Source organism: Engystomops pustulosus, chromosome 9, assembly GCF_040894005.1.
Source record: "Engystomops pustulosus chromosome 9, aEngPut4.maternal, whole genome shotgun sequence".
Lineage (NCBI taxonomy): Eukaryota > Metazoa > Chordata > Amphibia > Anura > Leptodactylidae > Engystomops > Engystomops pustulosus.
This window is the reverse complement of record NC_092419.1, coordinates 63,486,957-63,503,452: the sequence shown is the minus strand read 5'-3', so window position 1 is coordinate 63,503,452 and position 16,496 is coordinate 63,486,957. Positions and strand designations below refer to the sequence as shown.

At 44.8% G+C, this 16,496-nt stretch overlaps 53 pseudogenes; all 53 read right to left on the bottom strand.

Moving 5' to 3' along the window:
* Positions 1 to 115: 115 nt before the first annotated feature.
* Positions 116 to 234, bottom strand: LOC140092503 (5S ribosomal RNA; annotated as a pseudogene).
* A 70-nt stretch (positions 235 to 304) lies between these two features.
* Positions 305 to 423, bottom strand: LOC140082862 (5S ribosomal RNA; annotated as a pseudogene).
* A 70-nt stretch (positions 424 to 493) lies between these two features.
* On the bottom strand, positions 494 to 612 carry LOC140096977 (5S ribosomal RNA; annotated as a pseudogene).
* A 70-nt stretch (positions 613 to 682) lies between these two features.
* On the bottom strand, positions 683 to 801 carry LOC140096691 (5S ribosomal RNA; annotated as a pseudogene).
* Positions 802 to 871: 70 nt separating this feature from the next.
* LOC140096175 (5S ribosomal RNA) lies at positions 872 to 990 on the bottom strand (annotated as a pseudogene).
* A 259-nt stretch (positions 991 to 1,249) lies between these two features.
* Positions 1,250 to 1,368, bottom strand: LOC140085952 (5S ribosomal RNA; annotated as a pseudogene).
* A 71-nt stretch (positions 1,369 to 1,439) lies between these two features.
* Positions 1,440 to 1,558, bottom strand: LOC140086343 (5S ribosomal RNA; annotated as a pseudogene).
* Positions 1,559 to 2,006: 448 nt separating this feature from the next.
* LOC140091698 (5S ribosomal RNA) lies at positions 2,007 to 2,125 on the bottom strand (annotated as a pseudogene).
* Positions 2,126 to 2,384: 259 nt separating this feature from the next.
* Positions 2,385 to 2,503, bottom strand: LOC140083723 (5S ribosomal RNA; annotated as a pseudogene).
* Positions 2,504 to 2,573: 70 nt separating this feature from the next.
* Positions 2,574 to 2,692, bottom strand: LOC140097153 (5S ribosomal RNA; annotated as a pseudogene).
* A 70-nt stretch (positions 2,693 to 2,762) lies between these two features.
* On the bottom strand, positions 2,763 to 2,881 carry LOC140091516 (5S ribosomal RNA; annotated as a pseudogene).
* Positions 2,882 to 2,950: 69 nt separating this feature from the next.
* Positions 2,951 to 3,069, bottom strand: LOC140094511 (5S ribosomal RNA; annotated as a pseudogene).
* Positions 3,070 to 4,084: 1,015 nt separating this feature from the next.
* On the bottom strand, positions 4,085 to 4,203 carry LOC140091662 (5S ribosomal RNA; annotated as a pseudogene).
* Positions 4,204 to 4,272: 69 nt separating this feature from the next.
* LOC140082851 (5S ribosomal RNA) lies at positions 4,273 to 4,391 on the bottom strand (annotated as a pseudogene).
* A 70-nt stretch (positions 4,392 to 4,461) lies between these two features.
* Positions 4,462 to 4,580, bottom strand: LOC140087913 (5S ribosomal RNA; annotated as a pseudogene).
* Positions 4,581 to 4,831: 251 nt separating this feature from the next.
* LOC140078618 (5S ribosomal RNA) lies at positions 4,832 to 4,950 on the bottom strand (annotated as a pseudogene).
* A 70-nt stretch (positions 4,951 to 5,020) lies between these two features.
* LOC140088065 (5S ribosomal RNA) lies at positions 5,021 to 5,139 on the bottom strand (annotated as a pseudogene).
* A 258-nt stretch (positions 5,140 to 5,397) lies between these two features.
* On the bottom strand, positions 5,398 to 5,516 carry LOC140085406 (5S ribosomal RNA; annotated as a pseudogene).
* A 259-nt stretch (positions 5,517 to 5,775) lies between these two features.
* Positions 5,776 to 5,894, bottom strand: LOC140091650 (5S ribosomal RNA; annotated as a pseudogene).
* Positions 5,895 to 5,964: 70 nt separating this feature from the next.
* Positions 5,965 to 6,083, bottom strand: LOC140097746 (5S ribosomal RNA; annotated as a pseudogene).
* A 70-nt stretch (positions 6,084 to 6,153) lies between these two features.
* Positions 6,154 to 6,272, bottom strand: LOC140092265 (5S ribosomal RNA; annotated as a pseudogene).
* Positions 6,273 to 6,531: 259 nt separating this feature from the next.
* LOC140092465 (5S ribosomal RNA) lies at positions 6,532 to 6,650 on the bottom strand (annotated as a pseudogene).
* Positions 6,651 to 7,097: 447 nt separating this feature from the next.
* On the bottom strand, positions 7,098 to 7,216 carry LOC140098444 (5S ribosomal RNA; annotated as a pseudogene).
* A 70-nt stretch (positions 7,217 to 7,286) lies between these two features.
* Positions 7,287 to 7,405, bottom strand: LOC140082839 (5S ribosomal RNA; annotated as a pseudogene).
* Positions 7,406 to 7,475: 70 nt separating this feature from the next.
* On the bottom strand, positions 7,476 to 7,594 carry LOC140090478 (5S ribosomal RNA; annotated as a pseudogene).
* Positions 7,595 to 7,853: 259 nt separating this feature from the next.
* Positions 7,854 to 7,972, bottom strand: LOC140096174 (5S ribosomal RNA; annotated as a pseudogene).
* Positions 7,973 to 8,231: 259 nt separating this feature from the next.
* LOC140085950 (5S ribosomal RNA) lies at positions 8,232 to 8,350 on the bottom strand (annotated as a pseudogene).
* Positions 8,351 to 8,421: 71 nt separating this feature from the next.
* Positions 8,422 to 8,540, bottom strand: LOC140086342 (5S ribosomal RNA; annotated as a pseudogene).
* Positions 8,541 to 8,988: 448 nt separating this feature from the next.
* LOC140091696 (5S ribosomal RNA) lies at positions 8,989 to 9,107 on the bottom strand (annotated as a pseudogene).
* A 259-nt stretch (positions 9,108 to 9,366) lies between these two features.
* Positions 9,367 to 9,485, bottom strand: LOC140083722 (5S ribosomal RNA; annotated as a pseudogene).
* Positions 9,486 to 9,555: 70 nt separating this feature from the next.
* LOC140097152 (5S ribosomal RNA) lies at positions 9,556 to 9,674 on the bottom strand (annotated as a pseudogene).
* A 70-nt stretch (positions 9,675 to 9,744) lies between these two features.
* LOC140091515 (5S ribosomal RNA) lies at positions 9,745 to 9,863 on the bottom strand (annotated as a pseudogene).
* A 69-nt stretch (positions 9,864 to 9,932) lies between these two features.
* LOC140094510 (5S ribosomal RNA) lies at positions 9,933 to 10,051 on the bottom strand (annotated as a pseudogene).
* A 1,015-nt stretch (positions 10,052 to 11,066) lies between these two features.
* On the bottom strand, positions 11,067 to 11,185 carry LOC140088907 (5S ribosomal RNA; annotated as a pseudogene).
* A 69-nt stretch (positions 11,186 to 11,254) lies between these two features.
* LOC140082827 (5S ribosomal RNA) lies at positions 11,255 to 11,373 on the bottom strand (annotated as a pseudogene).
* A 70-nt stretch (positions 11,374 to 11,443) lies between these two features.
* On the bottom strand, positions 11,444 to 11,562 carry LOC140087911 (5S ribosomal RNA; annotated as a pseudogene).
* Positions 11,563 to 11,813: 251 nt separating this feature from the next.
* LOC140078617 (5S ribosomal RNA) lies at positions 11,814 to 11,932 on the bottom strand (annotated as a pseudogene).
* Positions 11,933 to 12,002: 70 nt separating this feature from the next.
* On the bottom strand, positions 12,003 to 12,121 carry LOC140088064 (5S ribosomal RNA; annotated as a pseudogene).
* Positions 12,122 to 12,379: 258 nt separating this feature from the next.
* Positions 12,380 to 12,498, bottom strand: LOC140085405 (5S ribosomal RNA; annotated as a pseudogene).
* Positions 12,499 to 12,757: 259 nt separating this feature from the next.
* LOC140091638 (5S ribosomal RNA) lies at positions 12,758 to 12,876 on the bottom strand (annotated as a pseudogene).
* Positions 12,877 to 12,946: 70 nt separating this feature from the next.
* On the bottom strand, positions 12,947 to 13,065 carry LOC140097744 (5S ribosomal RNA; annotated as a pseudogene).
* Positions 13,066 to 13,135: 70 nt separating this feature from the next.
* Positions 13,136 to 13,254, bottom strand: LOC140083721 (5S ribosomal RNA; annotated as a pseudogene).
* A 259-nt stretch (positions 13,255 to 13,513) lies between these two features.
* LOC140081644 (5S ribosomal RNA) lies at positions 13,514 to 13,632 on the bottom strand (annotated as a pseudogene).
* Positions 13,633 to 14,268: 636 nt separating this feature from the next.
* LOC140082816 (5S ribosomal RNA) lies at positions 14,269 to 14,387 on the bottom strand (annotated as a pseudogene).
* A 70-nt stretch (positions 14,388 to 14,457) lies between these two features.
* Positions 14,458 to 14,576, bottom strand: LOC140090477 (5S ribosomal RNA; annotated as a pseudogene).
* A 70-nt stretch (positions 14,577 to 14,646) lies between these two features.
* On the bottom strand, positions 14,647 to 14,765 carry LOC140094276 (5S ribosomal RNA; annotated as a pseudogene).
* A 70-nt stretch (positions 14,766 to 14,835) lies between these two features.
* Positions 14,836 to 14,954, bottom strand: LOC140097670 (5S ribosomal RNA; annotated as a pseudogene).
* A 70-nt stretch (positions 14,955 to 15,024) lies between these two features.
* On the bottom strand, positions 15,025 to 15,143 carry LOC140079283 (5S ribosomal RNA; annotated as a pseudogene).
* Positions 15,144 to 15,401: 258 nt separating this feature from the next.
* Positions 15,402 to 15,520, bottom strand: LOC140079213 (5S ribosomal RNA; annotated as a pseudogene).
* Positions 15,521 to 15,591: 71 nt separating this feature from the next.
* LOC140091625 (5S ribosomal RNA) lies at positions 15,592 to 15,710 on the bottom strand (annotated as a pseudogene).
* Positions 15,711 to 15,969: 259 nt separating this feature from the next.
* On the bottom strand, positions 15,970 to 16,088 carry LOC140086353 (5S ribosomal RNA; annotated as a pseudogene).
* A 70-nt stretch (positions 16,089 to 16,158) lies between these two features.
* On the bottom strand, positions 16,159 to 16,277 carry LOC140097151 (5S ribosomal RNA; annotated as a pseudogene).
* Positions 16,278 to 16,347: 70 nt separating this feature from the next.
* Positions 16,348 to 16,466, bottom strand: LOC140091513 (5S ribosomal RNA; annotated as a pseudogene).
* Positions 16,467 to 16,496: the final 30 nt, after the last annotated feature.

Below are 16,496 nucleotides of genomic sequence, written 5' to 3'. Positions count from 1 at the left end.
GCGATCTGACAAGAGCACGCACATTCAGCTTAGAATGGCCGTTGAAAGCAGCTGTTCAATTTGAACCTTCTTTTACTATCTCATAGAGAAACTAACACATTTTCAGGTTCAAAAAGGTCAACAGAACTTGGGATTCCCAGCCAGTCTCCCATGCTGGTACTTGCCAAGCCTTAAGCTGCATTTCTGCTGCGATCTGACGAGAGCAGGCACATTCAGCTTAGAATGGCCGTTGAAAGCAGCTGTTCAATTTGAACCTTCTTTTACTATCTCATAGAGAAACTAACACAATTTTCAGGTTCAAAAAGGTCAACGGAACTTGGAATTCCCAGCCAGTCTCCCATGCTGGTACTTGCCAAGCCTTAAGCTGCATTGCTGCTGCGATCTGACGAGAGCAGGCACATTCAGCTTAGAATGGCCGTTGACAGCAGCTGTTCAATTTGAACCTTCTTTTACTATCTCATAGAGAAACTAACACAATTTTCAGGTTCAAAAAGGTCAACAGAACTTGGGATTCCCAGCCAGTCTCCCATGCTGGTACTTGCCAAGCCTTAAGCTGCATTGCTGCTGTGATCTGACGAGAGCAGGCACATTCAGCTTAGAATGGCAGTTGACAGCAGCTGTTCAATTTGAACCTTCTTTTACTATCTCATAGAGAAAATAACTCAATTTTCAGGTTCAAAAAGGTCAACGGATCTTGGGATTCCTACCCAGTCTCCCATGCTGGTACTTGCCAAGCCTTAAGCTGTATTGCTGCTGCGATCTGACGAGAGCAGGCACATTCAGCTTAGAATGGCCGTTGACAGGAGCTGTTCAATTTGAACCTTCTTTTACTATCTCATAGAGAAACTAACACAATTTTCAGGTTCAAAAAGGTCAACGGAACTTGGGATTCCAAGCCAGTCTCCCATGCTGGTACTTGCCAAGCCTTAAGCTGCATTGCTGCTGCGATCTGACGAGAGCAGGCACATTCAGCTTAGAATGGCTGTTGACAGCAGCTGTTCAATTTGAACCTTCTTTTACTATCTCATAGAGAAACTAACACAATTTTCAGGTTCAAAAAGGTCAACGGAACTTGGAAATCCCAACCAGTCTCCCATGCTGGTACTTGCCAAGCCTTAAGTTGCATTGCTGCTGCGATCTGACGAGAGCAGGCAAATTCAGCTTAGAATGGCCGTTGACAGCAGCTGTTCAATTTGAACCTTCTTTTACTATCTCATAGAGAAACTAACACAATTTTCAGGTTAAAAAAGGTCAACAGAACTTGGGATTCCCAGCCAGACTCCCATGCTGGTACTTGCCAAGCCTTAAGCTGCATTGCTGCTGCGATCTGACGAGAGCAGGCACATTCAGCTTAGAATGGCCGTTGACAGCAGCTTTTCAAATTTGAACCTTCTTTTGCTATCTCATAGAGAAACTAACACAATTTTCAGGTTCAAAAAGGTCAACGGAACTTGGGATTCCCAGCCAGTCTCCCATGCTGATACTTGCCAAGCCTTAAGCTGCATTGCTGCTGCGATCTGACGAGAGCAGGCACATTCAGCTTAGAATGGCCGTTGACAGCAGCTGTTCAATTTGAACCTTCTTTTGCTATCTCATAGAGAAACTAACACAATTTTCAGGTTCAAAAAGGTCAACAGAACTTGGGATTCCCAGCCAGTCTCCCATGCTGGTACTTGCCAAGCCTTAAGCTGCATCGCTGCTGCGATCTGAAAAGAGCACACACATTCAGCTTAGAATGGCCGTTGACAGCAGTTGTTCAATTTGAATCTTCTTCCACTATCTCATAGAGAAACTAACACAATTTTCAGGTTCAAAAAGGTCACCAGAACTTGGGATTCCCAGCCAGTCTCCCATGCTGGTACTTGCCAAGCCTTAAGCTGCATCGCTGCTGCGATCTGACAAGAGCACGCACATTCAGCTTAGAATGGCCGTTGACAGCAGCTTTTCAATTTGAACCTTCTTTTACTATCTCATAGGGAAACTAACACAATTTTCAGGTTCAAAAAGGTCAACGGAACTTGGGATTCCCAGCCAGTCTCCCATGCTGGTACTTGCCAAGCCTTAAGCTGCATTGCTGCTGCAATCTGACGAGAGCAGGCACATTCAGCTTAGAATGGCCATTGACAGCAGCTGTTCAATTTGAACCTTCTTTTACTATCTCATAGAGAAACTAACACAATTTTCAGGTTCAAAAAGGTCAACAGAACTTGGGATTCCCAGCCAGTCTCCCATGCTGGTACTTGCCAAGCCTTAAGCTGCATCGCTGCTGAGATCTGACAAGAGCACGCACATTCAGCTTAGAATGGCCGTTGACAGCAGCTGTTCAATTTGAACCTTCTTTTACTATCTCATAGAGAAACTAACACAATTTTCAGGTTCAAAAAGGTCAACAGAACTTGGGATTCCCAGCCAGTCTCCCATGCTGGTACTTGCCAAGCCTTAAGCTGCATTGCTGCTGCGATCTGACGAGAGCAGGCACATTCAGCTTAGAATGGCCATTGACAGCAGCTGTTCAATTTGAACCTTCTTTTACTATCTCATAGAGAAACTAACACAATTTTCAGGTTCAAAAAGGTCAACAGAACTTGGGATTCCCAGCCAGTCTCCCATGCTGGTACTTGCCAAGCCTTAAGCTGCATCGCTGCTGCGATCTGACAAGAGCACGCACATTCAGCTTAGAATGGCCGTTGACAGCAGCTGTTCAATTTGAACCTTCTTTTACTATCTCATAGAGAAACTAACACAATTTTCAGGTTCAAAAAGGTCAACAGAACTTGGGATTCCCAGCCAGTCTCCCATGCTGGTACTTGCCAAGCCTTACGCTGCATTGCTGCTGCGATCTGACGAGAGCAGGCACATTCAGCTTAGAATGGCCGTTGACAGCAGCTGTTCAATTTGAACCTTCTTTTACTATCTCATAGAGAAACTAACACATTTTCAGGTTCAAAAAGGTCAACGGAACTTGGAATTCCCAGCCAGTCTCCCATGCTGGTACTTGCCAAGCCTTACGCTGCATTGCTGCTGCGATCTGACGAGAGCAGGCACATTCAGCTTAGAATGGCCGTTGAAAGCAGCTGTTCAATTTGAACCTTCTTTTACTATCTCATAGAGAAACTAACACAATTTTCAAGTTCAAAAAGGTCAACAGAACTTGGGATTCCCAGCCAGTCTCCCATGCTGGTACTTGCCAAGCCTTAAGCTGCATCGCTGCTGCGATATGACAAGAGCACGCACATTCAGCTTATAATGGCCGTTGACAGCAGCTGTTCAATTTGAACCTTCTTTTACTATCTCATAGAGAAACTAACACAATTTTCAGGTTCAAAAAGGTCAACATATTTTGGGATTCCCAGCCAGTCTCCCATGCTGTCACTTGCCAAGCCTTAAGCTGCATCTCTTCTGCGATCTGACAAGAGCACGCACATTCAGCTTATAATGGCCGTTGCCAGCAACTGTTCAATTTGAACCTTCTTTTACTATCTCATAGAGAAACTAACACAATTTTCAGGCTCAAAAAGGTTAACGTATCTTGGGATTCCCAGCCAGTCTCCCATGCTGTCACTTGCCAAGCCTAAAGCTGAATCTCTTCTGCGATCTGACAAGAGCACGCACATTCAGCTTAGAATGGCTGTTGACAGCAGCTGTTCAATTTGAACCTTCTTTTACTATCTCATAGAGAAACTAACACAATTTTCAGGCTCAAAAAGGTCAACGTATCTTGGGATTCCCAGCCAGTCTCCCATGCTGTCACTTGCCAAGCCTTAAGCTGCATCTCTTCTGCGATCTGACAAGAGCACGCACATTCAGCTTAGAATGGCCGTTGACAGCAGCTGTTCAATTTGAACCTTCTTTTACTATCTCATAGAGAAACTAAAACAATTTTCAGGTTCAAAAAGGTCAACAGAACTTGGGATTCCCATCCAGTCTCCCATGCTGGTACTTGCCAAGCCTTAAGCTGCATTGCTGCTGCAATCTGTCAAGAGCAGGCACATTCAGCTTAGAATGGCCGTTGAAAGCAGCTGTTCAATTTGAACCTTCTTTTACTATCTCATAGAGAAACTAACACAATTTTCAGGTTCAAAAAGGTCAACGGAACTTGGGATTCCCAGCCAGTCTCCCATGCTGGTACTTGCCAAGCCTTAAGCTGCATTGCTGCTGCGATCTGACGAGAGCAGGCACATTCAGCTTAGAATGGCCGTTGACAGCAGCTGTTCAATTTGAACCTTCTTTTACTATCTCATAGAGAAACTAACACATTTTCAGGTTCAAAAAGGTCAACGGAACTTGGAATTCCCAGCCAGTCTCCCATGCTGGTACTTGCCAAGCCTTAAGCTGCATTGCTGCTGCGATCTGACGAGAGCAGGCACATTCAGCTTAGAATGGCCGTTGACAGCAGTTGTTCAATTTGAACCTTCTTTTACTATCTCATAGAGAAACTAACACAATTTTCAGGTTCAAAAAGGTCAACAGCACTTGGGATTCCCAGCCAGTCTCCCATGCTGGTACTTGCCAAGCCTTAAGCTGCATTGCTGCTGTGATCTGACAAGAGCAGGCACATTCAGCTTAGAATGGCCGTTGACAGCAGCTGTTCAATTTGAACCTTCTTTTACTATCTCATAGAGAAAATAACACAATTTTCAGGTTCAAAAAGGTCAACGGATCTTGGGATTCCTACCCAGTCTCCCATGCTGGTACTTGCCAAGCCTTAAGCTGCTGCGATCTGACGAGAGCAGGCACATTCAGCTTAGAATGGCCGTTGACAGCAGCTGTTCAATTTGAACCTTCTTTTACTATCTCATAGAGAAACTAACACAATTTTCAGGTTCAAAAAGGGCAACAGAACTTGGGATTCCCAGGCAGTCTCCCATGCTGGTACTTGCCAAGCCTTAAGCTGCATTGCTGCTGCGATCTGACGAGAGCAGGCACATTCAGCTTAGAATGGCCGTTGACAGCAGCTGTTCAATTTGAACCTTCTTTTACTATCTCATAGAGAAACTAACACAATTTTCAGGTTCAAAAAGGTCAACGGAACTTGGGATTCCCAGCCAGTCTGCCATGCTGGTACTTGCCAAGCCTTAAGCTGCATTGCTGCTGCGATCTGACGAGAGCAGGCACATTCAGCTTAGAATGGCCGTTGACAGCAGCTGTTCAATTTGAACCATCTTCTACTATCTCATAGAGAAACTAACACATTTTCAGGTTCAAAAAGGTCAACGGAACTTGGAATTCCCAGCCAGTCTCGCATGCTGGTACTTGCCAAGCCTTAAGTTGCATTGCTGCTGCGATCTGACAAGAGCACGCACATTCAGCTTAGAATGGCCGTTGACAGCAGCTGTTCAATTTGAACCTTCTTTTACTATCTCATAGAGAAATTAACACAATTTTCAGGTTAAAAAAGGTCAACAGAACTTGGGATTCCCAGCCAGTCTCCCATACTGGTACTTGCCAAGCCTTAAGCTGCATTGCTGCTGCGATCTGACGAGAGCAGGCACATTCAGCTTAGAATTGCCGTTGACAGCAGCTGTTCAATTTGAACCTTCTTTTACTATCTCATAGAGAAACTAACACAATTTTCCGGTTCAAAAAGGTCAACAGAACTTGGGATTCCCAGCCAGTCTCCCATGCTGGTACTTGCCAAGCCTTAAGCTGCATCGCTGCTGCGATCTGAAAAGAGCACACACATTCAGCTTAGAATGGCCGTTGACAGCAGTTGTTCAATTTGAACCTTCTTTTACTATCTCATAGAGAAACTAACACAATTTTCAGGTTCAAAAAGGTCAACGGAACTTGGGATTCCCAGCCAGTCTCCCATGCTGGTACTTGCCAAGCCTTAAGCTGCATTGCTGCTGCGATCTGACGAGAGCAGGCACATTCAGCTTAGAATGGCCGTTGACAGCAGCATTTCAAATTGAACCTTCTTTTACTATCTCATAGAGAAACTAAAACAATTTTCAAGTTCAAAAAGGTCAACAGAACTTGGGATTCCCAGCCAGTCTCCCATGCTGGTACTTGCCAAGCCTTAAGCTGCATTGCTGCTGCGATCTGACAAGAGCACGCACATTCAGCTTAGAATGGCCGTTGACAGTAGCTGTTCAATTTGAACCTTCTTTTACTATCTCATAGAGAAACTAACACAATTTTCAGGTTCAACAAGGTCAACAGAACTTGGGATTCCCAGCCAGTCTCCCATGCTGGTACTTGCCAAGCCTTAAGCTGAATTGCTGCTGCGATCTGACGAGAGCAGGCACATTCAGCTTAGAATGGCCATTGACAGCAGTTGTTCAATTTGAACCTTCTTCTACTATCTCATATAGAAACTAACACAATTTTCAGGTTCAAAAAGGTCACCAGAACTTGGGATTCCAAGCCAGTCTCCCATGCTGGTACTTGCCAAGCCTTAAGCTGCATCGCTGCTGCGATCTGACAAGAGCACGCACATTCAGCTTAGAATGGCCGTTGACAGCAGCTGTTCAATTTGAACCTTCTTTTATTATCTCATAGAGAAACTAACACAATTTTCAGGTTCAAAAAGGTCAACGGAACTTGGGATTCCCAGCCAGTCTCCCATGCTAGCACTTGCCAAGCCTTAAGCTGCATTGCTGCTGCGATCTGACGAGAGCAGGCACATTCAGCTTAGAATGGCCATTGACAGCAGTTGTTCAATTTGAACCTTCTTCTACTATCTCATATAGAAACTAACACAATTTTCAGGTTCAAAAAGGTCACCAGAACTTGGTATTTCAAGCCAGTCTCCCATGCTGGTACTTGCCAAGCCTTAAGCTGCATTGCTGCTGCAATCTGACAAGAGCAGGCACATTCAGCTTAGAATGGCCCTTGACAGCAGCTGTTCAATTTGAACCTTCTTTTGCTATCTCATAGAGAAACTAACACAATTTTCAGGTTCAAAAAGGTCACCAAATCTTGGGATTCCAAGCCAGTCTCCCATGCTGCTACTTGCCAAGCCTTAAGCTGCATCGCTGCTGCGATCTGACAAGAGCACGCACATTCAGCTTAGAATGGCCGTTGAAAGCAGCTGTTCAATTTGAACCTTCTTTTACTATCTCATAGAGAAACTAACACATTTTCAGGTTCAAAAAGGTCAACAGAACTTGGGATTCCCAGCCAGTCTCCCATGCCTGTACTTGCCAAGCCTTAAGCTGCATTTCTGCTGCGATCTGACGAGAGCAGGCACATTCAGCTTAGAATGGCCGTTGAAAGCAGCTGTTCAATTTGAACCTTCTTTTACTATCTCATAGAGAAACTAACACAATTTTCAGGTTCAAAAAGGTCAACGGAACTTGGAATTCCCAGCCAGTCTCCCATGCTGGTACTTGCCAAGCCTTAAGCTGCATTGCTGCTGCGATCTGACGAGAGCAGGCACATTCAGCTTAGAATGGCCGTTGACAGCAGCTGTTCAATTTGAACCTTCTTTTACTATCTCATAGAGAAACTAACACAATTTTCAGGTTCAAAAAGGTCAACAGAACTTGGGATTCCCAGCCAGTCTCCCATGCTGGTACTTGCCAAGCCTTAAGCTGCATTGCTGCTGTGATCTGACGAGAGCAGGCACATTCAGCTTAGAATGGCCGTTGACAGCAGCTGTTCAATTTGAACCTTCTTTTACTATCTCATAGAGAAAATAACTCAATTTTCAGGTTCAAAAAGCTCAACGGATCTTGGGATTCCTACCCAGTCTCCCATGCTGGTACTTGCCAAGCCTTAAGCTGCATTGCTGCTGCGATCTGACGAGAGCATGCACATTCAGCTTAGAATGGCCGTTGACAGGAGCTGTTCAATTTGAACCTTCTTTTACTATCTCATAGAGAAACTAACACAATTTTCAGGTTCAAAAAGGTCAACGGAACTTGGGATTCCAAGCCAGTCTCCCATGCTGGTACTTGCCAAGCCTTAAGCTGCATTGCTGCTGCGATCTGACGAGAGCAGGCACATTCAGCTTAGAATGGCTGTTGACAGCAGCTGTTCAATTTGAACCTTCTTTTACTATCTCATAGAGAAACTAACACAATTTTCAGGTTCAAAAAGGTCAACGGAACTTGGGATTCCCAGCCAGTCTCCCATGCTGGTACTTGCCAAGCCTTAAGTTGCATTGCTGCTGCAATCTGACGAGAGCAGGCAAATTCAGCTTAGAATGGCCGTTGACAGCAGCTGTTCAATTTGAACCTTCTTTTACTATCTCATAGAGAAACTAACACAATTTTCAGGTTAAAAAAGGTCAACAGAACTTGGGATTCCCAGCCAGACTCCCATGCTGGTACTTGCCAAGCCTTAAGCTGCATTGCTGCTGCGATCTGACGAGAGCAGGCACATTCAGCTTAGAATGGCCGTTGACAGCAGCTTTTCAAATTTGAACCTTCTTTTGCTATCTCATAGAGAAACTAACACAATTTTCAGGTTCAAAAAGGTCAACGGAACTTGGGATTCCCAGCCAGTCTCCCATGCTGATACTTGCCAAGCCTTAAGCTGCATTGCTGCTGCGATCTGACGAGAGCAGGCACATTCAGCTTAGAATGGCCGTTGACAGCAGCTGTTCAATTTGAACCTTCTTTTGCTATCTCATAGAGAAACTAACACAATTTTCAGGTTCAAAAAGGTCAACAGAACTTGGGATTCCCAGCCAGTCTCCCATGCTGGTACTTGCCAAGCCTTAAGCTGCATCGCTGCTGCGATCTGAAAAGAGCACACACATTCAGCTTAGAATGGCCGTTGACAGCAGTTGTTCAATTTGAATCTTCTTCCACTATCTCATAGAGAAACTAACACAATTTTCAGGTTCAAAAAGGTCACCAGAACTTGGGATTCCCAGCCAGTCTCCCATGCTGGTACTTGCCAAGCCTTAAGCTGCATCGCTGCTGCGATCTGACAAGAGCACGCACATTCAGCTTAGAATGGCCGTTGACAGCAGCTTTTCAATTTGAACCTTCTTTTACTATCTCATAGGGAAACTAACACAATTTTCAGGTTCAAAAAGGTCAACGGAACTTGGGATTCCCAGCCAGTCTCCCATGCTGGTACTTGCCAAGCCTTAAGCTGCATTGCTGCTGCAATCTGACGAGAGCAGGCACATTCAGCTTAGAATGGCCATTGACAGCAGCTGTTCAATTTGAACCTTCTTTTACTATCTCATAGAGAAACTAACACAATTTTCAGGTTCAAAAAGGTCAACAGAACTTGGGATTCCCAGCCAGTCTCCCATGCTGGTACTTGCCAAGCCTTAAGCTGCATCGCTGCTGAGATCTGACAAGAGCACGCACATTCAGCTTAGAATGGCCGTTGACAGCAGCTGTTCAATTTGAACCTTCTTTTACTATCTCATAGAGAAACTAACACAATTTTCAGGTTCAAAAAGGTCAACAGAACTTGGGATTCCCAGCCAGTCTCCCATGCTGGTACTTGCCAAGCCTTAAGCTGCATTGCTGCTGCGATCTGACGAGAGCAGGCACATTCAGCTTAGAATGGCCATTGACAGCAGCTGTTCAATTTGAACCTTCTTTTACTATCTCATAGAGAAACTAACACAATTTTCAGGTTCAAAAAGGTCAACAGAACTTGGGATTCCCAGCCAGTCTCCCATGCTGGTACTTGCCAAGCCTTAAGCTGCATCGCTGCTGCGATCTGACAAGAGCACGCACATTCAGCTTAGAATGGCCGTTGACAGCAGCTGTTCAATTTGAACCTTCTTTTACTATCTCATAGAGAAACTAACACAATTTTCAGGTTCAAAAAGGTCAACAGAACTTGGGATTCCCAGCCAGTCTCCCATGCTGGTACTTGCCAAGCCTTACGCTGCATTGCTGCTGCGATCTGACGAGAGCAGGCACATTCAGCTTAGAATGGCCGTTGACAGCAGCTGTTCAATTTGAACCTTCTTTTACTATCTCATAGAGAAACTAACACATTTTCAGGTTCAAAAAGGTCAACGGAACTTGGAATTCCCAGCCAGTCTCCCATGCTGGTACTTGCCAAGCCTTACGCTGCATTGCTGCTGCGATCTGACGAGAGCAGGCACATTCAGCTTAGAATGGCCGTTGAAAGCAGCTGTTCAATTTGAACCTTCTTTTACTATCTCATAGAGAAACTAACACAATTTTCAAGTTCAAAAAGGTCAACAGAACTTGGGATTCCCAGCCAGTCTCCCATGCTGGTACTTGCCAAGCCTTAAGCTGCATCGCTGCTGCGATATGACAAGAGCACGCACATTCAGCTTATAATGGCCGTTGACAGCAGCTGTTCAATTTGAACCTTCTTTTACTATCTCATAGAGAAACTAACACAATTTTCAGGTTCAAAAAGGTCAACATATTTTGGGATTCCCAGCCAGTCTCCCATGCTGTCACTTGCCAAGCCTTAAGCTGCATCTCTTCTGCGATCTGACAAGAGCACGCACATTCAGCTTATAATGGCCGTTGCCAGCAACTGTTCAATTTGAACCTTCTTTTACTATCTCATAGAGAAACTAACACAATTTTCAGGCTCAAAAATGTTAACGTATCTTGGGATTCCCAGCCAGTCTCCCATGCTGTCACTTGCCAAGCCTAAAGCTGAATCTCTTCTGCGATCTGACAAGAGCACGCACATTCAGCTTAGAATGGCTGTTGACAGCAGCTGTTCAATTTGAACCTTCTTTTACTATCTCATAGAGAAACTAACACAATTTTCAGGCTCAAAAAGGTCAACGTATCTTGGGATTCCCAGCCAGTCTCCCATGCTGTCACTTGCCAAGCCTTAAGCTGCATCTCTTCTGCGATCTGACAAGAGCACGCACATTCAGCTTAGAATGGCCGTTGACAGCAGCTGTTCAATTTGAACCTTCTTTTACTATCTCATAGAGAAACTAAAACAATTTTCAGGTTCAAAAAGGTCAACAGAACTTGGGATTCCCATCCAGTCTCCCATGCTGGTACTTGCCAAGCCTTAAGCTGCATTGCTGCTGCAATCTGTCAAGAGCAGGCACATTCAGCTTAGAATGGCCGTTGAAAGCAGCTGTTCAATTTGAACCTTCTTTTACTATCTCATAGAGAAACTAACACAATTTTCAGGTTCAAAAAGGTCAACGGAACTTGGGATTCCCAGCCAGTCTCCCATGCTGGTACTTGCCAAGCCTTAAGCTGCATTGCTGCTGCGATCTGACAAGAGCAGGCACATTCAGCTTAGAATGGCCGTTGACAGCAGCTGTTCAATTTGAACCTTCTTTTACTATCTCATAGAGAAACTAACACATTTTCAGGTTCAAAAAGGTCAACGGAACTTGGAATTCCCAGCCAGTCTCCCATGCTGGTACTTGCCAAGCCTTAAGCTGCATTGCTGCTGCGATCTGACGAGAGCAGGCACATTCAGCTTAGAATGGCCGTTGACAGCAGTTGTTCAATTTGAACCTTCTTTTACTATCTCATAGAGAAACTAACACAATTTTCAGGTTCAAAAAGGTCAACAGCACTTGGGATTCCCAGCCAGTCTCCCATGCTGGTACTTGCCAAGCCTTAAGCTGCATTGCTGCTGTGATCTGACAAGAGCAGGCACATTCAGCTTAGAATGGCCGTTGACAGCAGCTGTTCAATTTGAACCTTCTTTTACTATCTCATAGAGAAAATAACACAATTTTCAGGTTCAAAAAGGTCAACGGATCTTGGGATTCCTACCCAGTCTCCCATGCTGGTACTTGCCAAGCCTTAAGCTGCTGCGATCTGACGAGAGCAGGCACATTCAGCTTAGAATGGCCGTTGACAGCAGCTGTTCAATTTGAACCTTCTTTTACTATCTCATAGAGAAACTAACACAATTTTCAGGTTCAAAAAGGGCAACAGAACTTGGGATTCCCAGGCAGTCTCCCATGCTGGTACTTGCCAAGCCTTAAGCTGCATTGCTGCTGCGATCTGACGAGAGCAGGCACATTCAGCTTAGAATGGCCGTTGACAGCAGCTGTTCAATTTGAACCTTCTTTTACTATCTCATAGAGAAACTAACACAATTTTCAGGTTCAAAAAGGTCAACGGAACTTGGGATTCCCAGCCAGTCTGCCATGCTGGTACTTGCCAAGCCTTAAGCTGCATTGCTGCTGCGATCTGACGAGAGCAGGCACATTCAGCTTAGAATGGCCGTTGACAGCAGCTGTTCAATTTGAACCATCTTCTACTATCTCATAGAGAAACTAACACATTTTCAGGTTCAAAAAGGTCAACGGAACTTGGAATTCCCAGCCAGTCTCGCATGCTGGTACTTGCCAAGCCTTAAGTTGCATTGCTGCTGCGATCTGACAAGAGCACGCACATTCAGCTTAGAATGGCCGTTGACAGCAGCTGTTCAATTTGAACCTTCTTTTACTATCTCATAGAGAAATTAACACAATTTTCAGGTTAAAAAAGGTCAACAGAACTTGGGATTCCCAGCCAGTCTCCCATACTGGTACTTGCCAAGCCTTAAGCTGCATTGCTGCTGCGATCTGACGAGAGCAGGCACATTCAGCTTAGAATTGCCGTTGACAGCAGCTGTTCAATTTGAACCTTCTTTTACTATCTCATAGAGAAACTAACACAATTTTCAGGTTCAAAAAGGTCAACAGAACTTGGGATTCCCAGCCAGTCTCCCATGCTGGTACTTGCCAAGCCTTAAGCTGCATCGCTGCTGCGATCTGAAAAGAGCACACACATTCAGCTTAGAATGGCCGTTGACAGCAGTTGTTCAATTTGAACCTTCTTTTACTATCTCATAGAGAAACTAACACAATTTTCAGGTTCAAAAAGGTCAACGGAACTTGGGATTCCCAGCCAGTCTCCCATGCTGGTACTTGCCAAGCCTTAAGCTGCATTGCTGCTGCGATCTGACGAGAGCAGGCACATTCAGCTTAGAATGGCCGTTGACAGCAGCATTTCAAATTGAACCTTCTTTTACTATCTCATAGAGAAACTAAAACAATTTTCAAGTTCAAAAAGGTCAACAGAACTTGGGATTCCCAGCCAGTCTCCCATGCTGGTACTTGCCAAGCCTTAAGCTGCATTGCTGCTGCGATCTGACAAGAGCACGCACATTCAGCTTAGAATGGCCGTTGACAGTAGCTGTTCAATTTGAACCTTCTTTTACTATCTCATAGAGAAACTAACACAATTTTCAGGTTCAACAAGGTCAACAGAACTTGGGATTCCCAGCCAGTCTCCCATGCTGGTACTTGCCAAGCCTTAAGCTGCATTGCTGCTGCGATCTGACGAGAGCAGGCACATTCAGCTTAGAATGGCCATTGACAGCAGTTGTTCAATTTAAACCTTCTTCTACTATCTCATATAGAAACTAACACAATTTTCAGGTTCAAAAAGGTCACCAGAACTTGGGATTCCAAGCCAGTCTCCCATGCTGGTACTTGCCAAGCCTTAAGCTGCATCGCTGCTGCGATCTGACAAGAGCACGCACATTCAGCTTAGAATGGCCGTTGACAGCAGCTGTTCAATTTGAACCTTCTTTTATTATCTCATAGAGAAACTAACACAATTTTCAGGTTCAAAAAGGTCAACGGAACTTGGGATTCCCAGCCAGTCTCCCATGCTAGTACTTGCCAAGCCTTAAGCTGCATTGCTGCTGCGATCTGACGAGAGCAGGCACATTCAGCTTAGAATGGCCATTGACAGCAGTTGTTCAATTTGAACCTTCTTCTACTATCTCATATAGAAACTAACACAATTTTCAGGTTCAAAAAGGTCACCAGAACTTGGGATTTCAAGCCAGTCTCCCATGCTGGTACTTGCCAAGCCTTAAGCTGCATTGCTGCTGCAATCTGACAAGAGCAGGCACATTCAGCTTAGAATGGCCCTTGACAGCAGCTGTTCAATTTGAACCTTCTTTTGCTATCTCATAGAGAAACTAACACAATTTTCAGGTTCAAAAAGGTCACCAAATCTTGGGATTCCAAGCCAGTCTCCCATGCTGGTACTTGCCAAGCCTTAAGCTGCATCGCTGCTGCGATCTGACAAGAGCACGCACATTCAGCTTAGAATGGCCGTTGAAAGCAGCTGTTCAATTTGAACCTTCTTTTACTATCTCATAGAGAAACTAACACATTTTCAGGTTCAAAAAGGTCAACAGAACTTGGGATTCCCAGCCAGTCTCCCATGCTGGTACTTGCCAAGCCTTAAGCTGCATTTCTGCTGCGATCTGACAAGAGCAGGCACATTCAGCTTAGAATGGCCGTTGAAAGCAGCTGTTCAATTTGAACCTTCTTTTACTATCTCATAGAGAAACTAACACAATTTTCAGGTTCAAAAAGGTCAACGGAACTTGGAATTCCCAGCCAGTCTCCCATGCTGGTACTTGCCAAGCCTTAAGCTGCATTGCTGCTGCGATCTGACGAGAGCAGGCACATTCAGCTTAGAATGGCCGTTGACAGCAGCTGTTCAATTTGAACCTTCTTTTACTATCTCATAGAGAAACTAACACAATTTTCAGGTTCAAAAAGGTCAACAGAACTTGGGATTCCCAGCCAGTCTCCCATGCTGGTACTTGCCAAGCCTTAAGCTGCATTGCTGCTGTGATCTGACGAGAGCAGGCACATTCAGCTTAGAATGGCCGTTGACAGCAGCTGTTCAATTTGAACCTTCTTTTACTATCTCATAGAGAAAATAACTCAATTTTCAGGTTCAAAAAGGTCAACGGATCTTGGGATTCCTACCCAGTCTCCCATGCTGGTACTTGCCAAGCCTTAAGCTGCATTGCTGCTGCGATCTGACGAGAGCAGGCACATTCAGCTTAGAATGGCCGTTGACAGGAGCTGTTCAATTTGAACCTTCTTTTACTATCTCATAGAGAAACTAACACAATTTTCAGGTTCAAAAAGGTCAACGGAACTTGGGATTCCCAGCCAGTCTCCCATGCTGGTACTTGCCAAGCCTTAAGCTGCATTGCTGCTGTGATCTGACGAGAGCAGGCACATTCAGCTTAGAATGGCTGTTGACAGCAGCTGTTCAATTTGAACCTTCTTTTACTATCTCATAGAGAAACTAACACAATTTTCAGGTTCAAAAAGGTCAACGGAACTTGGGATTCCCAGCCAGTCTCCCATGCTAGTACTTGCCAAGCCTTAAGCTGCATTGCTGCTGCGATCTGACGAGAGCAGGCACATTCAGCTTAGAATGGCCGTTGACAGCAGCTGTTCAATTTGAAACTTCTTTTACTATCTCATAGAGAAACTAACACATTTTCAGGTTCAAAAAGGTCAACGGAACTTGGAAATCCCAACCAGTCTCCCATGCTGGTACTTGCCAAGCCTTAAGTTGCATTGCTGCTGCGATCAGACGAGAGCAGGCAAATTCAGCTTAGAATGGCCGTTGACAGCAGCTGTTCAATTTGAACCTTCTTTTACTATCTCATAGAGAAACTAACACAATTTTCATGTTCAAAAAGGTCAACAGAACTTGGGATTCCCAGCCAGTCTCCCATGCTGGTACTTGCCAAGCCTTAAGCTGCATTGCTGCTGCGATCTGACGAGAGCAGGCACATTCAGCTTAGAATGGCCGTTGACAGCAGCTTTTCAAATTTGAACCTTCTTTTGCTATCTCAAAGAGAAACTAACACAATTTTCAGGTTCAAAAAGGTCAACGGAACTTGGGATTCCCAGCCAGTCTCCCATGCTGGTACTTGCCAAGCCTTAAGCTGCATTGCTGCTGCGATCTGACGAGAGCAGGCACATTCAGCTTAGAATGGCCGTTGACAGCAGCTGTTCAATTTGAACCTTCTTTTGCTATCTCATAGAGAAACTAACACAATTTTCAGGTTCAAAAAGGTCAACAGAACTTGGGATTCCCAGCCAGTCTCCCATGCTGGTACTTGCCTAGCCTTAAGCTGCATCGCTGCTGCGATCTGAAAAGAGCACACACATTCAGCTTAGAATGGCCGTTGACAGCAGTTTTTCAATTTGAACCTTCTTTTACTATCTCATAGGGAAACTAACACAATTTTCAGGTTCAAAAAGGTCAACGGAACTTGGGATTCCCAGCCAGTCTCCCATGCTGGTACTTGCCAAGCCTTAAGCTGCATTGCTGCTGCGATCTGACGAGAGCAGGCACATTCAGCTTAGAATGGCCATTAACAGCAGCTGTTCAATTTGAACCTTCTTTTACTATCTCATAGAGAAACTAACACAATTTTCAGGTTCAAAAAGGTCAACAGAACTTGGGATTCCCAGCCAGTCTCCCATGCTGGTACTTGCCAAGCCTTAAGCTGCATCGCTGCTGCGATCTGACAAGAGCACGCACATTCAGCTTAGAATGGCCGTTGACAGCAGCTGTTCAATTTGAACCTTCTTTTACTATCTCATAGAGAAACTAACACAATTTTCAGGTTCAAAAAGGTCAACAGAACTTGGGATTCCCAGCCAGTCTCCCATGCTGGTACTTGCCAAGCCTTACGCTGCATTGCTGCTGCGATCTGACGAGAGCAGGCACATTCAGCTTAGAATGGCCGTTGACAGCAGCTGTTCAATTTGAACCTTCTTTTAC